The 15205-nt window shown below is 48.0% G+C and overlaps 1 long non-coding RNA gene across 1 annotated transcript in view; it reads left to right on the top strand.

The window, feature by feature from the left end:
- Positions 1–15205, top strand: part of LOC140684144 (uncharacterized) — a 192898-nt gene that overhangs the window by 169640 nt on the left and 8053 nt on the right. The window lies entirely within an intron of this gene.

Genomic DNA, 15205 nt, shown 5'->3' with positions numbered 1-15205 from the left:
AATTTTCTTTGGAAGATGCAGACGTGTGTACAGCTAGATAATGCCCTGTTTATTTTACTGACTAATTCATCACTTAAAGTGCAAGGCTATAGGTTGAGAGACCAAGACTTATGCACAGTTCCATACCCCTAAATCAGGCCAATAAAAGTTAAATTCCCACTGTTTGCAAGCACTTCATGCAGATGGAAAATGTCACCTTGTCTGAAATACTTTATGGTGCGATGCTGAAGCAAAAAGAAATCCCACAGTGAGAGATTAAAAAGCTTCACTAATGCTTAGCTGGGAGGCACGGGGCTCTGCGCCGCCTCCTCCCCGTGCAGTGGGGAGGCTTTGCAGGGAAGCAGCATCTGGCTGCTGCTCTGGATGCTACAGAGCAGCTCCCCAGCTCCCCCACACCCACCTGGGCAGCGCTCAGTGCCACCCTGAGCAGCGCTGGAGGGGTGGCACATGGGCAGCCACCCAGCCAGGAGCTTGGGCTGTGGCTTCAGTTCAGGCCCTGCTCACCCACTGTGGCTTCAGGGGTGGGACAAGGCTTTGGAGGATGCTCTGAAGTGGTCGTGCTGTGTGCATTTTACCACTTTGTTCTCTGGGGGCTTCAAGCCACCCTCGTGCTGCCTCCTAAGGCAGAGCCAGGATGGTGCTTCAGCCACGGTGGGAAGTTCAATTTTGAAAAAGCAGTACGTAAACTGCAGAAAGCAGGTGCTGACTTGGCCAATGGGCCACTTCAGGTGCCAGGCTGCCCAAGGGGTACCCCAGTGCAGGAGCAGCCCTGCGGTGAGCAGCTCCATGCACCCAGGGATGTGCAGAGCTCCCCACCGCCAGCCCTTACTGGCCAGGAGTGCCACAGGAACAAGCCTGCCTGGCCCTGTGAGCTGTGCACAGTCATGGAGCAAAACCAACAGCTCAAAAGCCCAATTCCCAGGCGGGAGAGACAGAAATTGTGGGTGGATCTGCTGCTCCCAGCCCACCTGTGCCACCCAGGAGCAGGAGTGATCCTCACCCCAAAAGTCCCAAAGCTGCTCTCCCAGCCCTTGTGCCCCTGCCAAGGAGGGGGCATTGCCTGGCTCTGTGCTCAGGTGGCACAGCTGACTGCAGGCAGAGCAATAAACGCTCTGAAAGCGTTTGTGCAGTGGGAAGTGGAGGCTCTGCAAACAGCTAATGGGGGTATTTCAATTCCCTATTAATTGCATATTTATTACTCGGCTGCTGCAAGGAAACGTCATGTTACGTTGATTAAAGCTTTGCAAGCTGTACAGTAAATATTTTAAACAAAAAAGGTTTTGATCTCTGTTGCTGTTGGGAAGGGTGGGGGGAAGTTGCCATTAGAGCTGCTGTAATTAGCAAACTCCATTGCAGACAGTATTTCCCACAGGCTCTGCAACATGCTTCGTGTGTGTCTGCATGTATTTAGACTGAATATTATTTTATGTATACGTTTTCTATAAATTATATATATTTTAATATATATATATATATCTTTATATATATATCTTCTTTTGAAGAAAAAAGGGAGAAAGCAGAAAGCCTGTGCTGCTATCTCACATCTTGCAGACTGGAAAGATAAAAGACTTAAAAGGCAGAATAGAAAGGGGAATTTTGGTGCCCCGACTGAAGTTTGGGGCGTTAGGTGACCTGCCTGCCAGCCCTGGCTGCCCAAAAATCGTGTCTGATTAATGAAGTCCTGCAGATGCTCTGTTCCAGACTGCCAGGGCTCTGCACACATGCTTTCGGCCCCCCTCGCTTGCTGGTGCCACTGCTGCTCTGTGTGTAAGGCAGGATTTCACTGGAGAGGATTTTGTCAGCATCACCCGGACACGGGGCAGAGATGCCCAGCCACAGCCATCCCGAGCTTTGTCTCCTGACTTCTGTGTAATGGCATCAACATATCCAAGAGCAGAAAAAGAACCAGTCCATATTTCTGACAGACCGAATCATCTTCATCCGGTGCTCAGTCCCCGCTCACCTTCTGCACAAGGAGCTGACAGAGACAGAACCCACAGCAAAGCCATGCCACCCGTGTGTGCCCAGCAGAGCTTTTGCTGCTGTGCTCAGCTCAGAGCTCAGCATCTGTCCCAGCCCTGCTCTGCCCAGCCTGCAGCAGCGCCCTGGCTCCAGCAGCGCCCTGGCTCCAGCCCCTGTGCTGCCCGAGGGCAGCTGCCTCTGCCCCAGCTCTTCTCTCCTTGACAAATGACACCAATTAGAGAAGACATCAGTCATACCCAGCCAAACCGCTGTGGATACCTGCCACAGGACAGGACAGGCTAAAATGACACTAACAGAGGGGAGGCAGCTCCAGCTGATAAGGCTGATAAGGATTTACAGTCCTGGGTGAACCAGAGGGGTGTCGCTGGGAGCCTCAACCAGCCCAGGCTCAGCCCCAGGGCTGAAGGACCAGCTCTAACACAAAGCAGAGCTGAGCTTTGATAAGCCCCTTCAGGGCCAGGCACTCTTCAGGCCACTAATTCTTTCCTACCTTCAAACTTGATTTCTGTAATCCCCAGTCCCACAGTGTGGATGCCCCCATCCTGTTCCCAGGTCCTGCCAGCATTCAGAGCTGCTGGAGGCAAACCAAGGGGCGATTTTCAGGAGCAGAATTTGTTGTTGTCAAGTCTTAGGAGTTTTTTAAGCTGCAGTATTTGATTTGGCTCATTTCCTACAGTGGCTCCCTCTCGGAGCTGTGTGATTGCAGGGGATGCAGCAGTTATTAACAGTAAAGCAACTTTCAATCTCTTATGATTGTACATGAAGGCTCAGAAGTGTGAACCTTCAAAGCCACAAGATGCAGAAAGCAAAACCAAAAATTATTCAGAATTTATTTCTTCAACAAAGCTTTTTGAAACTCTTTTCAAAATTCAAGGGACCTTATGTCTGATTTTTGAAACAGAAGTTGGCAGTGCTAAAACCAAATGAGCCATATTTGCATCTCACTGATTTCTGTGAATGAAAGGGTGGTAGTGGGGGTTTGGGGGAGACACAACTCCATTTGGCAAGTCCCAGCACAGAGAAAAGAACTTAAATAAACAAAGCAGGAACTGAGTACTTTCAAAAAGAATCAAACAGCATGGACCATTAATGTTTTAAGAGATAGGAGCTGTATGTGAGCCAACCATCCCCAAGATATTTATTTCCTATCTTTAAAATTGGGAATTGCATTAGAACAGGTAGAACCTTTCAAAGCTGGGAAAATTTTTAAGGGCACTCACTATACTTTAAAGAAGACTTCAAAAACCATCTCCAGTATTGAGCTGAGTAAGTTGAAGAGATTTGTAGGTTATAGCAAGGGAGAGTGATGGGAATACATACAGAGCAAGCTGGTTACTGCAGTAAACAAACCTCCCCCAAACTAGCAGCGAGTGCTTCAGCTCAGGAACAAATGTTTCACATGGAGAAATACATTTTAAAGTGAGACAAGGTGCTGGGTAAACAGCAGCCAAGAGCTATAAACTATTGCTGGGGAAGGTGAAAGCCAACTAGCCTTGGCCATGGGGCTGGCAGGAAGGGCAGAGCCAGACACCCTGCTCCTCACAGACTGAGAGGCAGCCTTGAGAAAGCCAACCCCCGAAGGCTTTGAAATTAAAAATGATGAAAAAGGAGACGTTTTCATTACAAAGGAGGACAGCAGAGCACAGCTATGGAGGCAAAGCTTCCAGCAGTGCTGCTTTAAATCTGTAGCAAAGCCAGCGAGGGCCGCGGAAGGCGGCAGCACCACCAAGGGCAGCCCAGCCCGCTGCAAGAGGAACCATTTCATCCCCAGGAAAGAGACATTGCCATTCCCTGACTCACACAGAGCTTTTCTCTCATTGCTGGGTGCTGGAAAAATGAGATACTGTCATCACGCTGAGGCTGAAAATTAACGGTGGTTGCTGGGCTTTATTTTTATCTCCCCAAAAATAATGTGTAAGGAATGCCAGTCCTGAGCCCAGTGTCAGCTGGCACACCCTGGCCGTGGGCAGGCTGCCCTCAGCACCCTGCCTGTGGGCCAGGTGCCTTCACCCCTGCAGGGCTCTGCCCAGGCAGCCCTGGCACTGCCTCGTGTGACCATCCCCAGGTCCTCTCCCCAGCACAGGCTGCGTTTCCCATCAGCAGGATGCCTGCAACCCTGTCTAGCAACCCCAGTTCCCTTGCTTTTCCACAGCTCTCCTTCCCTTTGTCTGATCCCAGCAGACAAAGTTAACTGTCTGAAGTTAATTTGTTAATTTTTTAACAAAGTTAAGTGTCTGAACAGCAGACAAAATTAACCTCTTGCTACCTTGCAATACAGCCCCCCTTCCATGTTAATTTATTATTATTATTATTATTAACAATAACAACAGTGATAATGATAACAACAATTTTATAAACCATTTTGATATTTTTCAGAATTTCTTCTTATTTTATAATTACTATTCTGAAACTGATAAGTCATCATTATTTTGATGAATTATTATTAAAATTAAAGCTCCTCAGGCTCTGTCAGTTATCCAAGTTGCTTCAGGGATGGACTGAGGGGCCCAAAGGCTTCCCTGTTTGCCCACAGCTTGGGGCAGATGAAGTGCAGGGCATGCCCAGGGCTGCTGTAAATGGATCTCCAGCCCTCTGTGAGCCAGCCCCGGGCAGTGCAGCCCCCCGAGCCTCCAGGCTCCCTCACACTGGACAGAGCGCCTTGGGCCAGCCCAGCACTGCTCAGAGAATCCACAACCTGCACCTCGTGTGCTTCCAGGGGCACCTCTGCCATTCCCCTGCAGGCAAACGTCTTCCCAGACATTGTGGAGAGCCCTTAGTTTAATACAGGATCAGGTCCAGGACACTCCATTACCAAGAAGATACTTAACTAATGTTCTGCTTGTAGCAGGAGGTCACAGGAGATTTATCTGAAGAGATGCACATAGAAAGAATTAGCAGACAAGCCATTTCACAACCTCTAATACCTTCACCTTCTTGGTTGCTCAGCTGAAATGCCTTCAGGGATACGTTTTACAGGAGCTCAAAAGTGAACTGGAAACTGCTTAGATCACACAACTTATGCATTTTAAATAGCAGTGTAAAACACAGTGCTCTACAAAAGCCCAGTGTTGTACTGAGCAGGAAAGCCGTGCTCTGAGCACAGAGGCTGCAAAAGTTGCAGCCAGTACAGTAGAGAAAACCCCACATACAGCAAAACAAATCTGTGACTTCCTAAAGTTTATGATTAAAATTTAAAGACTGTTCAAGTTTTATTCCCCATAGCTGCTGCTCCCTGGACAAGAAGAGACAGAGGGAGACTGACCTTGAATAATTAAGCTGGTCTGTGGCACCAGATCAATTGCTGGTATTGGCAGAATTCCACAATCAGGCATTTTGAAATGCAAGTGTCAAAGAGCATGTAACTGTGGGGCTTTTGGTGCAAAGCAGCCAATATAAAGGAGAAGAGGTGAAGAGTGAGAGAAAATAGATTGTGGAGTTTTGAGCACAGTCATGGGGGAGGGATGGGTAAAGTTTTCATTTCCTGACTCTAACAGGGCAAAAATTGCAGCTGACAGAAGCCCAACATGGTTGGGTTTTTCTCCTCCTGTAACCTTGAAGATGTCGCCTGGAGCAAACTGAATGTCTCCTGAGCGACTTAAATCCATCACCAGTTCTGGAAACAGACTCTGAGCAAGCACCAGTCAACAGTTTAATTGAAAATAAACGTTGTAAATCCAGGGAAACCTCTCTGTTCAACATCAATTACTGAACAAACCCAAAGGTGTTTGAGTCCAGGTAGGCATTCCCAAACGTGGTGGGCATTTTTGCTGCTGTTTCTGCTCTCCCTCAGATCACAGTGCTAAGGTGACCCACCAGAGCAGAATGTGGTGAATTTTATAACAGCCAGGAAAAGCTTTATATTAATGTCTGCCAAATAAGACTTTGTATTAATTTCAGGAGCCATGGGAACTCCTATTTAAACCTCTTCCAATCCCTTGACCTACAAATGTGTACGTGGAAGAGCAGCATCAGGCAGATAAGGCAATCATTGTGCTCCCAGTGCAGCAGTCCTGGAAGATGCCCTTGAGACTGGAGTTGTTCCTGGGGCTCTCTGCCAGACTCTTCCAGACAAAATCCAAGACCACTCAGGTGGCCTTGTGTAGAACAGGCAAGGGACAGCAGGCAGAGAGGATTTTTCCACACACAAAGGCCCAAGGTCCCCTGGTTCCCTGGCCGAAGGCTCTCTCCAGCCACGAGGAAGGTGGCAAAGTGTTGGCACGGATGTCACAAGGCACTGGGGATGCTCCTGTTCCCTCTTGCAGGGTGGCCTGTGCAGCTCCTGCCAAAGGAACAACAGCTTCGGAACAGGGAAGGGAGAAGACATTGCCATTCCACTGCCAGTTCCATAATTTTATAGCATGTTTTGTGGTGCCTGCTGCTTTCCAGAAAGCTCCAGCACCTTGAGTTCTGTGATGAGACAGCATCAGCATCCCTAGATGTAGTTTTACAGCTCATCACGAGCTACAATTTTCTCAAGAGTATCTTATGGACACAAACTCCAGGAGGAAATCAAAACCAACCCAAATGTCATGAACAAGAAAAGAATCAATTCTTGGCCCAAGTCATTATCTACAAGATTTTGCCATGAATACACGGGGTGGCCATTCTGTGGTGGTCTGAAGGCCTGGCTCAAAGTGCAGTGTGAGGCAATGCAGAAAGCTTGGTTATGGGCGCTGCAGGTCAGATGGGCTGGGCAGGAAGAAGGACAATGTCTTCCTCACGTTCTCCCAGCTCATGAGCAGCCTTGCTGAGGACCCTGGACTCACTGCAGTTAGGGGAGCAAGAGGGGGTAGCAGAGCCTCTCGGGGCTCAGCTCCAGCATCCCTGTGCTACTCCAGCATCCCTGTGCTACTCCAGCTCCCGGGGATGTTGGTGCATTACAGCCTTCAGTGCTTTGCTCTCCACTCTTCCATTCCATGGGCTTTTGGTTTGCACAGTTGCTACGACAGAGAGAGGGGGAATCAGCAGCCTGGGCTCCCCTCCTTGGTGGAGATGCTTTGAAACTTTCAAAGAACCCAACTCTTTCCCCACATCCCTGTTAATATGCACCAACTCTGCTCTTGATGCACTCCATTGTAAATGATGTATGAAATGAAATCTCCTCGCTCGCCTAATGCAGAGAAGAAAGGCTCTGTAGGCAACACTACAACATTCCCGACTAGAGATAAAGGCAGTGAAACCTCAGACTCCCTATGAACTTTTTTTTTTTTAAGTTGTTTCTCTTCAGTGTTGGTGTTTCTCCCTTTTATTAATTTTTTTTTCTTTTTTACTGAGAGTGGGGATTTGAATTCAGATTTCACAGAGAAACCCAAACGACTTACATGTATTTCTAAGCCTTTCACAGCAATTGTGTGACTGTTCCCGTCCCCTCCTCAGAGGGAATAGCAGCAGCAAATTCATTAGCCCCACAAAGCAGCAGAGTGAAAAGAATGGCTTAAAACTTGCAGGAGAGAAGAGGCTGAGTACGTGGGGGATCGGCAGTGGATGTTAAGCTTGATCTGGATTTGAGACCTCCTTCCAGTTTTATATGAAGCTGTTTCAAAACCAGAATGTGCCGGCAGTCTCCGAAGGGAAAAGGGATCAGTGTGGCCCGAGAGCCGTGGTGGGAGCAAAGCCTGAAGGTCGGCAGTGTAAAGCAGCAAACACTCCAGGGCTGCTTCCAAATGATGGATTAGTTGAGGGCAAAGGGAAAGTCGCTGGGAGGGAGATTGGAGAAGGTGACTGAGGCATTGCAGGAGGCACAGAGCAAATATCTGCTGGTGAGAAAACCCTCACAAAACCCTCAGCATGGGTTTAATCCATGTGGACCAACCCCAGCAGCTCCTGGGCTCGGTGGGAGCCCGCGGAGGACTCGTGCCCTCCATGTACTCAGCCCATCTCTCACAGAGCTGCTCCTGCTTTGGCCAGGCAGAGCCCAGCTGGGGAGGAAAATCTGTGCTGGGGAGGAAAATCTGTGCTGGGGAGGAAGAGTCTGTGCTGGGGAGGAAAAGTCTGTGCTGGGGAGGAAGAGTCTGTGCTGGGGAGGAAGAGTCTGTGCTGGGGAGGAAGAGTCTGTGCTGAGGAGGAAAAGTCTGTGCTGGGGAGGAAAATTCTGTGCTGGCAGAGACAGGCAGGGGTAGAGCTCCATATCCTCCAGTGAGCAGGGACAGTGCAGGGCTGCCCCTGCCCTCCCCACAGCCCCACCAGGTACCTCATCTCCACTGTGACACCAAAGCTGAGGAGAGGATTGAGCAAAGCCTTGAAAAGATAAGAGACCAACAAGACATGCTGTGTGGAAGCAGGCACAGGTTCCCTCCCAAAGCAGGCCCCACTCTTAAGCCCCTCTTGGGCAACCCCCCAGGCTGTTGGAGTTGCTGGTTTGGCCAAAGTTACATACCCAGGTACTGACTGTCCTCTGTGGCCAGGACTGAAGGAGACCCTGTCCTGTGGTGACAGATGTTTGGCCACACACTGCCATCACACAGTGCCATCACACACTGCCATCACCCTGCCGCTGTCACAAGCAGTGAACTAAGCTTAGTTCACTAACTTCATTCTAACTCCGCTTAGATCTTAAAAAGCTTTAGTAAACTTGTAGGAATGATGCTTTTATAGCTGACAGATGAGCCACCCTGATGGATTATTAGTCACAGTTAGCCTTCCTTGCTAGACTTTACGTTACTAGTCAGTTTTAGGGCCCTTGCTCTCATTTTTCTTTCCCTTTTGTTTGCTCTGAGCAGCAACTCTCAAAATGACAAAACAAAATGCTTCAAGGCAGCAGCTGGAGCTTGAAATTAATAATAAAAAGTAGTTGAGCTGATGTTTTGTTGCAGAGTCATGCTAGAAATGTATGTGTTTCATACAGCCGTGGTGCTCTTAAGAAATCTGCTTGGCATCCCCATTTCCATGGAGCCACTGCTGGGCTGGCACAACATCAATGCCAGGGCAGGCAGGGAACCAGGAAAGGGTCCCAGGGCTGGAAAGAGCAGAATTCCTGAAGGTCAGGGCTCCCTGGCACCACTGAGGCCAGGGACAACCATGGACATCCCCAGGTGATATTTGCCTTGCCCAGCACACATTCCCTGTTCCAGGGCTGCTTGCAGCCTTGGCATCCTTCAGCCCTGAGGAACATTCACTGGAGCACCAGAGACACACCATTACATCTGCAATAAACCTGCCCATTTTTCACAAAGGAAGGTAAAATCTGCATGAGTTAAGTGCATTTTCAGAAAGATCTCCAAAAGCCCAAAAGGCCAAATGAATGACCACACTGTTCCACAATTCTGCTATGAGTTCAGCTAGACTTGACCTCCTTGCTACCCCTTGAATATGAAGTTAACAGCAAAAATATCTGTTTATCTGAGAATAGCACCGCTATTTCATAAAGCTTCTTTATTTTCCTTTCTCTATTGGAAAAATTCCCCAACATAAACTGAACATTACTGCAGGCAGATTTTATTCTCATTGTTCAAGGGTATGAAGTGAATGGGAACGGCAGGAGGCCAACTATTCTCTAGCTACACAAAGTGAAAATGATATTTCGAAGAAGATCAAAACCAGTAGAAAATATTCAACCCCTTCCATGATGTGTCGTATAATTTTGGCTGCAGACAGGTGACAACGATATAGTACCTCAACCTTGTGAGCAAAATGAGATGTAACAGTTTTTAATCAAACTCTTCTCAGGGAACATAAACCAGAGTAAAGCAGACAAAATAACAAGAGGGATTCTCAAGCAGGTCTGCTTGAGCTGTGATTAATAGTAACAACAATAAAAAAGCTTTGTATTCCCAGACTTTGCCTTATCCTCTACTACTTTTGAAGCACTGCTGTCTTATTAAAGAAAAGAGGAAAAAAATCCCCATATTATTCCCTTCCTAGGACTTTGACAGGAACAAATCTGACAACTAAATAGCCAGGGTGCTCCTAGCTGGATGGCTTCACTGCATTAATGTTGGGAAAAATGGAACCCCTCTGCTCCTTCTGGTTCCCCTTCTGCAAACACATCACTACAAACACATTCAGGACTCAACTTCCAGGAAAACACACACACACACATTTCCTGGCTTGCAAGTTCCTTCTTTTTGCAGGACGTGAACCTCTCATTGACAAAGCCATCCTTCCTCCTGTTGGTACCACAGGTGGTAACTGAAGCAGGAAAATGCTGGAATAAACATCTCAGAGGGCTCAGTGCTGGAAAAGGTTAACTGTGTAGTAGCTGCTCTGTTGGGAGGGAGTTTGCTGCTTGAATGAGCCTGACTGGCACCTCGGGGCAGCTCTGTCCTGCAGGGCAGCGTGTGGGGCTCTGCCCTCAGTGGGATGGTACAAACATTAAATACCACAAACTACCTGTGCTGGATTTACAATAACGTGCCAATATCTGTCACCTACGTTGAACAGTGTGTCCCCAGCCTGAACCAACAGAAAAATGCCAACACCACAGTGAAACATGGAGGGCATGAAGAAGGAGAAAAAGGACAAGGCACACCCAATTTCCTCCATCTTGTCCGCTTTGGACCCCTAATCTAGAATCCTAAAATTTTACTTTTGCACCTGTGCCACAATTAATTATTACTTATATCAAACACTCAGAGCTTGTAATTCATCAAGATTGAAAACTCTTTTCCATGGACAGAGATCACAGCCAGTGTCTCTGGGGGCTCTGTCCAGGGGGGTTCCTGACCCCTGCCAGGGTCCCAGACCTGCCAGGGCAGCCAGAGGGAAGCCCTGGATTCCCACAGGCAGCTTTACAAACAGAGCCTTGGGGCTCCCCGTGTGACACGAGCCCCAAAGGATGCTGCCCGCACAGACACCGGGTAAGCTCTTAGAACACATGAAAACAAATCTGACCACGACAAGGCGAGTCCAAGCAGGGCACTGGAGCACTGCCAGTCGCTGCCAGTGCCCACTGTGGGGTGGGGCGTGGGGCTGGCTGTCCCCAGCAGGAGCTCCCCTGGCTCCCGGTGGTACCCGCGCTGCCAGCAGACATCAAACCTCCCCTCGCAGGCTGTGAGCCGTGTCAGACACATCCAGGCAGACTGAACCCAGAGGGCACTGTCCAATTATAAAGGAAACCTCAGTACAGGTTTAGAGCTGGAGAGGGGCACACAGCAGCTTTACCTGCAATTGCTTGGCCAAGCCCATAAACTTGGCAAGCCCGGTTCTATTAGAGCTGTGCTAAAATTAATCGTTAATCAGTTATTTAAAGTCATTCACATGAAAAGCTATGAGCTTTTTTTTGTTTGTTTGAAGATAGTATAAATCAAACTTATAGGCAAAGAATAAATACAGAGAGACAGCTGTACAGATCACGCTGTCACACCAATCACTGCTTAAAAGCACACACTGTAAATAGCAGACAAAATTCACCCCCAGTGGAATGCCATTGACTGCACGGGCTGGAGCTGCAACAGGGATAAATTGGCCTATCAAAAATACATAAAAATTTAGAAACAGAATTAAATGACGTGTGGAAGCGATTTATCACAGCTATGTCACTTAAAATGACATTATCACTGGCAAACCCATTAAATGTTATGGGTCCCATTAAGATTCCTGAAGGGCCAAACAACAAAGGAGATGTTGGGATGGGGCAGGAGGGGATTTGTATGATGACCCAATGGCCACTGGCCACTCACCTGGTCCTGAGCCTGGGATGGAACAGCCATTGCCTCACAAGTAGAAGAGTAAGTCCATCAAAATGCGATGCTCCAGGAGCCCAGTGTGGGTGTCCTCCTCCTGCAGGTTTCTGTTGCACCATCCCAGTTCCACAGCTGGAGTGATGCTGCTCTAGCTGGCTCCCCATTTCAGTAGCTGCAGTTTGCAAAATGAGCCCTGCAGGGAGTGGGAGGAAGGAAAGCAGGCACCTTTATTTTGTGTGTGACTCTCGGGGTGTGACAATGATCTCAAACCCCCCATGGACACTCATCAGGAGCACAGGGCAGTGCCTCCACAGCTGGGCACTGCATGCAGCTCCAGCAGGAGCTCTGAGGTTCAGCCAGGGCATCCTGAGGGCATCACAGGATGTACTTAATGGCAGTAATCATGTTTTCATGGAGATGGGCTGAGGAGCACTGCCTAAGTCTGGGAGTGTCCAAACTGAGCAGTTCTGCTTAGGGATTTAGTCTCAGGCAGCTCTGGGTACAGGATGGCTTCAGGGACAGTCCAGCCTTGCTGCTCCAGCCCTGGGGAGCAGAGCCTGGCCAAGGCAGAGCAGCCAGAGGGGAGTGGGTGGAATGCACAGCCCAGTGATGGAATAAAAGAACAACCAACTGTCTTCTCTTTGGGGAAAAAAAAAAGAAAAAAAGAAAAAAACCCACATCTTGCTAAATTGCCTTAGCAGGATTTGATTATTGCAGATCCAGGGCCAGGCAGCCTCAGTCACAAAACATTTCATTACTCTCACTGTAGCTGTGGGTGGTATTCTCCCACCTGTGCAGGAGCAGGGACACAGCGGCCGCTGCCTCCGCCCTCTCCCCCTGCTTATTATCTTTTAATATTTAATTTTTAAAATTATTATGGACAGCAGGTACGCAGGAGCACAAGCAGAGGTGCTGCCCCTTCAGAGATGCTGCTGGGAGGTCTGACAGCAGCGTGGGGACGGGTGTCCTGTGTCCTCCCTGCCACCGGGGCAGGCACAGCTGGGGACCGCGGGATGGAGAAATGCTGTAGAAATGCTGTAGAAATGCCCATTTCTGCTGTAGAAATGGGGCAGATCCAGCCCAGGCAGCAGGTGAGCATTCCCTCGATTTGTTCACAGGCTTTCACCCAGAAGAGAGAGGGCAGGAGGAGCCATCCACACTTCATGTAATCGAGGTGTCACAATGCATTAGTCTGGAGACATAAAAGAACAACAATTGCATCTTAAACTGTGATAGTTAATTTATTATTGGAGAATTGAAAGGCAAAGCGTAAGAAGGGCTTTTTCCCACACCCTGGATAGATTGTTTAAAACCAGATACATTAATCTTTTTATTTTCTTTTCCCCCATGGCTATAAAAACAGAAAGCTACCAGAGGAATCAAGAAGAGAATTGCTAGCTTCATGGCAACTTATGCCTCTGAAATTCTTCACCAAATACTTCTAGCAGGAGTTTCTAACAATCTCAAGCTGTATGACTGCTTTTTGTTCTTCTGCTAATTGATGTTTTTACACAGCGCCATACCTAATCCCTGCCTCTTAAATCAAATTTTATTAAAATCCCTTAGCAGTGCAATGAGAAAGAGTCATTTGGGCTTTTATCCATTTCTTATTCCAAAATCCCAAAGCATTTTCGTGCATCTGGTTGACTTTGTAGGCAAGAGCTTTTATCCTCTGGTGACTGAAGGATGCACCACTGCAACTGAAACAGTCACACATGAGCATGCAGCAGGTCTGGCAGGGAACAGCCCGTCCTCCCTCATCCAGCCCACCATCCACCCAGCCATTCAGGACCATGATTTGTTTTCACATCTCTGTTCTTCCCTCCTGACCACAGCTTATTCCTCAAAGAAACAAAAATACCAGAAATGACCAGTTTCCCTGGAGCAGTGAATTGTTTCCATGCCCAATGGATTATGTTACTAATCAAATCCAACATCTCACCAGCCTGAACACCTACACCTATTCACAGCTGGAAATATGTCAAAAGAGGTGTCCTTTAGATTAAAACCAAAGTAAATTTTATCCAATTTTTTCCAGATTTTGATTACTGGATGTGGGTAACAGGAAACTGAGATATATCAGTAAAATCTGGGCTGCTACCTGAGGTAAAAGCAGTGTAGATGTTACCACACATCACTGGAGGGTTTGAGATAAGAGATGGCCTTGGACCTCATTTCTAAATCAGATGCTGATGTTTGAAGAAGTCAGACAGCAGGATAAAAAAGGCAATGAAATGGAAGTGCCACCAGAGGCTTTGTAGTCTCCATCCTGCCTCCCTTTGTGTCCATCAGTCTGAGGGCTGCATCTCCCAGCCCCATCTGGTAAAAGCTCTGGGTGTAATTTGGACGTACTGCTGGAAGCAAACAGGGCAACTTTGTCCATAATGGAAATTTTCCCCACATTAGGAAGAAAATAACTTCAGAAAAGGACAATTTGGGTTCTGTATACATTGTGGGTTTATGTGACTGCAGTAAAACATCTGCAGAACCCAAAGTAACACGTTTCCTAATTCTCTCGATGTGGTTAGAGTTCAGCACAAAATGGGATACCAGATGAATTATAGCTATCACAGGCTGATCCTCCTCGCCCAGATATTCAGTTATACAGAGAGTCACAGTCATGCAGAAGCACACATATGTCTCCAGCTCTGCGTGCACACCCATCCACCCACCCACAGAAGATTCTTTGGATGCTCTGCTGTGACATTTATTGACAAAGTCCCCAGGGTATTGCACCTATTCTTTCTGGCATTACCCACGTAAGTGCAAGACATAAAATTCTTGGTGGATGTTCTAAGTTTGTATTTAATAGACCTGGAGGCTCTGAGTGCCTTTTCACAGATTGTGTTCCAGCTGTCTGCCGATATTTGAATGTGCAGGTCCTGGTCGCACGCTGTGCAAACAGGCAGCCTCCCACGCTCTCTGTGTACCGGGAGTAATTTATGAGTCTATCTATAAAGGAAATAACAGTGCGTTAAGAAGGGGTTATGTAAAGCTCTGAGATTGAGAAGTAGCTCCGTTAACTCAGTACAACTTCCCCACATCACCGCTATGTTTCGGCTGATTTACAAATACAGGAGGCCTTCACCTGGTGATTCATATTCCTTCTGAAGCAGATGAGGGGGGAGGGAGGAAGTATAATCACTGTCTCTGCATAAATCTCGTGTCACTGAAGGGCTCCTGCCTTGAAACCTCATATTCATTAACCATCTTTTGCAAATGCGAGGGTCTGAATTGAGCTGCAAGTCCCAAGGCGCCGGGGGATATTCTGGTGCCAACCAAATGGATGCAAAAATAACATACAAGGTGCTGGTCATTTGTTTTTCATCTCGTGCCACGGGGGTTTCCTGCAAATTGCCCTTTATTGCAAACACTACAGGCAGTGCATTGGGATGCACAGGAAGGGATGGGCAGTGCCTGACCCCTGTCAGGATCCCTGAGGAGCACTGAGGCTGCAGCAGGGCCACTGCCAGGCTGAGGGGAACGACCACCACCACACACACCACCCATGCTGGGCACTGAGGGCTGATCAAAACAAAACCATCCATTTGCAGGACCCTTTTTTCGCTTTTCTCTCCCCAAAATGGTAACCAGCCTGTAGG

The sequence above is a fragment of the Taeniopygia guttata genome, chromosome 4A (genome assembly GCF_048771995.1).
Source record: "Taeniopygia guttata chromosome 4A, bTaeGut7.mat, whole genome shotgun sequence".
Taxonomy (NCBI): Eukaryota; Metazoa; Chordata; class Aves; order Passeriformes; family Estrildidae; genus Taeniopygia; species Taeniopygia guttata.
The sequence above is the reverse complement of the archived record's forward strand: the minus strand, read 5'-3'. Positions and strand labels throughout refer to the sequence as shown.